General features: G+C 46.0%; 1 pseudogene; it reads right to left on the reverse strand.

Annotated features, from left to right (window-relative positions):
- Window positions 1-414: 414 nt before the first annotated feature.
- Window positions 415-849, reverse strand: LOC126022701 (39S ribosomal protein L14, mitochondrial-like; annotated as a pseudogene).
- Window positions 850-5,322: the final 4,473 nt, after the last annotated feature.

Here is a 5,322-nt window from a genome sequence, read left to right on the forward strand (position 1 = left end):
AGTACTCAGGGCTTACTTCAGGCTCTGTGCTGGATCACTCCTGCCAATGCTCTGAGTGGTACTGGGGGTTGAACTTGGATCTGCTGTGTGCAAAGCAAGTGATTTATGCCCCTACTATCTCTTCAGCCCTACACTTTGTTTTTTATTTTTATTTATTTAGGCACCAAGATTTACAAAGTTGTTAACAGTAGTGAAGACATACAATGTTCCAACTCTAATACCACTACTACCAGTGAATGTGTCCATCCACCAGTGAGTGACCCCAGGTTCCTTCCTCAACAGGCACATTTTATTTATTTTATTTTGTCCTGTTTTAATTTATTTTATTTTTTGGTGAAAATATTTACTTCCTCACAGAACACTGTTCTCTGGTCACCTGGCCTGCAAAGGTGCAGGCAGCTCTCAGGATTCTGCTCACACAAAGTTCTGCGCAATGACCAACACCTTGGAAAACTCGCCTTCCCACCCATGGTAGCTGGTGGGGATCGGTGTCTTAATGCGGTCCCCACAGGGTTCCCGTTGTCCTCTATGAGGACCATGTTATTAGAGTCAAACCTGGGGGTCCTGCAGGGCCCGGGCATAAGGTGCCCCACTAAGAGTGCCTTTTCCTTCTGTCCCTTAATGGCCTGTATGTAGGGCACGACCGCCCACTTTGCCCACTCCGCTCCTGGTATAGACGAGAATGCAGCATGGAGGACAGTGGTATGGGGTGTTCGCGTTGTTGTCCATGACACGAACCCTTGTCATCTTCTGAATGGCACTGAGGCTCCCTGTGGTACTGAAAGAGTGCAGGCCGAGGGCTCTGCTAACATGGGTGCAAGGGCCCTGGAGTCCAGTGAAGCAAGCCATGGGATCCTGAGGTGTCAAATCCTATCCCTGGGGGTGGAAAGCACCTGCCCAAGCGCAGGGACCAGAGAGCAAAGGGAGGTAAACAGGAGCATGAGGTGCATCACACCTTGTCCCCACCATACCTCTCACCAACTGGGAAGAGCCCATCCTAAGCCCCACAGGCCAAGTGCTTGCCTTCTCCCCCACCCCCACCCCCCAACCCCTCCCCACCACCACGCAGTCTCCCAGGCACACTTTAAAGATTAATTATTGTAGGGCCTGGAGTGGTGGTGCAAACAGTAGGGCGTTTGCCTTGCATGCGATAACCTAGGACAGACCACAGTTTGATTCTCCCGGCGTCCCATATGGTCCCCAAGCCAGGAGCAATTTCTGAGCGCATAGCCAGGAGTAACCCCTGAGTGTCACTGGGTGTGGTCCAAACCCCCCCCCCAAAAGATTAATTATTGTAGTTTGGGTCAATTACTTTTATAGTAGAGTTGATTCTAGTGGTTTAGATGTATTTAGATACCTCCCCTCCATTCCCTAAATGAGCCCAAGGCCCCTGGTCTTTGTCTCTGTTTTGCCCCAGACTGCCTCTTCTAACTCCCTTTCCATTTCTCTCCTTCCCTACAATTTTCATTTCTGTAATCTGGGCCAAGCCCTTGTGTTATTCTAAATTCTACAAATTAGTGAGAATAGTGGATATTAGTTCTTGCCCTTTTTATTAGTGAGATTTATTTATTTATTTATTTTTAAAGACTCATCAAAAAATACTTTTTTGACTCTGTATCTGGAGTGGAAGGTTAAGACCCTTGTTCTCATATCAAGCATTTTGAGTTCCTATATTTTATTTTCCATGTGTAATAGAAGCTCTAAACTATGAGCCTGACCTTAATTCAAACATGAAATCATTATATTTGACAAAGAAATGTAAATAGGCTTTTAATTGATTCTTGAGCTTACAGTGGGTGGTTCATTTATTACTGTCTTCTCTGTAATAGCATCCTCTGGGATTTAGGGACAGCCTTGCAATACTCATCCTGCCACTGGTTTGAGCTCAAGCTCAACATTCTTTTGCTGATTCATTCATTTGTTTAATAAGTTAATGTGCTGCGACTCCATGGGAGTCAAGAACAAAACAAATATGGGCCCTGCCTCCTAGTGCTTACATTCTGATGGGCTGTTAACAATAATCTCACAAAGGCAGAAAGTGTGAACATTGTGGTTAAAACTAGGAACAAGAAGAACCAGAATGTAGGAGGGAGACAGTGGGTGGGGAGGGTGGTGGGAGGAGCTGAGTACTGTAGTCAAGGAAAGTCTCTTAGAAAGCAATAAAGTCATTGGAAGCTAAGAGTGATGTGGAGAGGCCAGTCCTGGGACAAGCACTGGAGAAGGAGCTTCCAGACCAAGAACAGTCCCTGAAAAGGCCCTGGCTGAGGAGAATGTGGTATTCCTAAGAAGACTGGCGTGGGAGGAGGCAAAATTGCTTGGACTGGGGGAGTTAACAGAAAACAGAGGGAACATAGAAACATGCATCTTCATCAATATAATCAAACATAATCATTCAAATACAGATTGTAGGACTAGTCCCTGGGAAAATGACAGTTTCACAAACAACAATTCATGAAGGGGCAGGAAATGTTGAGGGGAAACTAGACTGAGAACTGCCCAGACCCTGTATTTGGGATGTAGGGGATTGTGTGGGGGTCATAATAAAGAACTATTATTTGGTTTTGGGGCCACACTTGGCAGCACTCAGGGGTTACTCCTGGCTCTGTGCTCAGAAATCACTCCTGGCAGGCTTGGGGACCATATGGAATGCTTGGGATCAAACTCTGGTCCTTTCCAGGTTGTCTGCGTGCAAGGCAAACACCCTACATCTGTGCTATCTCTCCAGCCCCTAAAGCACTGTTATTAACAGCAGTAGTAGTCATGCAGGTAAACCAAGGAGTACAAATGCACCATGCTCCAATTTGACACAAAACACCCACTTGTTTCTCTTAGGGTTTAAATGCGTCTCCTAACTCCCAGGTGCTCAGAGTGTGTCTGAACTAGTATTGGTCAAGGAAGTCAGCTCATTCACTTTCCCACCCCTAAACCAATGCAGTTCTGTGCATCTCACCCAGCATGAGAGACCTAAAGGTGAAAGGAAGGGTAGTAGCATAATTTACCCCCATTAGGACTGTAGGATTCCACGAACAACCACCCCAAGATAATGCAGTTTTGAGACATTGCTTATTTTGAACTGAGAATTGTTGAACAGTGAATGTGGCCTGGACTTGGCATAGCAGTCGAGTATGTGCCTTGCATGCGTGAGTCCCTGGGTTTGATCCTGGGAACAGCAGAGCTAACAAAGACAAATAAATACAGGGAAGCGCTGAATTCTCCCTGACCTGCATAAAAAGAGATCTGTCCTCCGAAAGGAACTCAACTGTCATGGCTCTCCTTTCTTTCTTTTTTTTTTCCTTCTGGTTTCTGGGTCATACCTGGTGGTGCTTAGAGGTAACTCCTGGCTCTGTGCTCAGAAATAGCTCCTGGCAGGCTTCAGGGACCATATGGGATGCTAAGAATTAAACCCGGGTCTGTCCCTGGTTGGCCATGTGCAAGGCAAAAGCCCTGCCACTGTGCTATCGCTCTGGCCCATGGCTCTCCTTTCTATGGCTCACTTCTCCATGGAAAGCAAACTGACAAAAGAGAGCAAGTAACTGTGGATCAGACAAACCATCACAAACTACCTACCATGCCTCCCATTTTAGCATTTGTTCATTTTGCCTAAAAAAATCATTCTCCCCTAAAAGGTCTCTTTCCCTCCTCCCCTTGCCTTATTCGGTTATTTAAGCTTAGATTCTAAGCAAATCAAAATGATTTTTAGATAAAGTAAAGCCCTAGAGCAGAGGAGGAATAATTTCCTTGACTTTTCTTGAGGTCTTAGCTGAATAAAAGACAGATTAAGGAGCAGAAAAACAGGAAGAGGTGGGAAGAAACTCAGAAGACAATGAAAAACTTCTGAGGTCTCTTAGAATTCAGGATCAAACACCAGCATCTGTTTAGGAAAAGAAGGGTAGCATTAGGACAGGGGCTCGATGGTCCTCCAGGAAAGCCATGAACCTTTTTATTTCCTCTCCTGAAAAACTGGAGGTAGCTCTCCTGGACGGGTGTTTGGAATAGGCGAGAGAAATACAGGGGAGTTGAAATATACTTAAGAAATCTACAATTTTTAGAACACTAGTTATGCATTAGCAGTACTACATGTGTCAAAATAAAAGAGGTAAACTGAGGTAAGTTCAAGTGACTAGAAACTTGAGTTTATTGGGGGAAGGCCACAAAGAACTGCAAATCAGGAACTACATCTTTTTTTTTTTTTTGTTGTTTTTGGGTGACACCCGGCACCGCTCAAGGGTTAGTCCTGGCTTTATGCCCAGAAATCGCTCCTAGCAGGCTCAGGGATCATATGGGATGCAGGGATTTGAACCACCGACCTTCTGCATGAAAGGCAAATGCCTTACCTCCACGCTATCTCTCCGGCCCCAGGAACTACATCTTACAGCAACTTCTGGAAAACCCCTGGAGGGCATGGAGTGGTCTGAGATTAAGAAGAGAAGCCAGGGGCCAGCGCATACTACAGCAGTAGGGTGTTTGTTTGCCTTGCACACAAAACGAGAGAGAGAGAGAGAGAGAGAGAGAGAGAGAGAGAGAGAGAGAGAGAGAGAGAGAGAGAGAGAGAGAGAGAGGGGGGGGGGGGGCCAGAGTCCAAGACGAAGAAAGTTCATTGGCTTGAGAGTTGGATGAGATGGATGCTCATTGGTCAAGAGAAAAGGTCAAATCTTCTGGAAATGAGCTATTAATCAGAAGTCCACCCCCCCCCTTTAAATTTCTGTTCTATAGAGCATGCCTCTCTGAGCTGATCGTCTAACATTTGAGCCCATGAATGCTTGGAATATGCGCAATTTTGGTACATTATACATTCTTGGTAGACAGGAAGTCCCTTGCAATAATACCCTGATGAAGGGCTTGAACCATCCCAGGGAGCCAAATTCTATGTGGCAGTTCTACCCTCCCACCCTGGAAAACGGAATGGTGCTCACCACAGAAGTTCCAGCTTTGCGTTTCAGACAACCCATTCATCACCTTGGAGGCTCCGCATGCTGGCACTCAGAAACAATACTTCCCTAATTCCATAGAACATCATGAGGACACACTGGAAACACAGCTGTAATTACATCAGAGAAAAGTTTCTACAACACCCCCTTTTTTTTCTTGGTTTTTGGTTTTTGGGTCACACCCAGCAGCGCTCAGGGGTTACTCCTGGCTCTACACTAAGAAATCGTTCCTGGCAGGCTCAGGGACCATATGGGATGCCGGGATTTGAACCTTCTGCATGCAAGGCAAACGGCTTACCTCCATGCAATCTCTCCAGCCCCTACAACCTCATTTTCTAGTAGGACCCTTTCAGCTCATGGCCCAGGGTGTGGAAAATAGGGGAGACGTCCCTAA

The sequence above is a fragment of the Suncus etruscus genome, chromosome 1 (assembly GCF_024139225.1).
Source record: "Suncus etruscus isolate mSunEtr1 chromosome 1, mSunEtr1.pri.cur, whole genome shotgun sequence".
In the NCBI taxonomy this organism is placed as follows: domain Eukaryota; kingdom Metazoa; phylum Chordata; class Mammalia; order Eulipotyphla; family Soricidae; genus Suncus; species Suncus etruscus.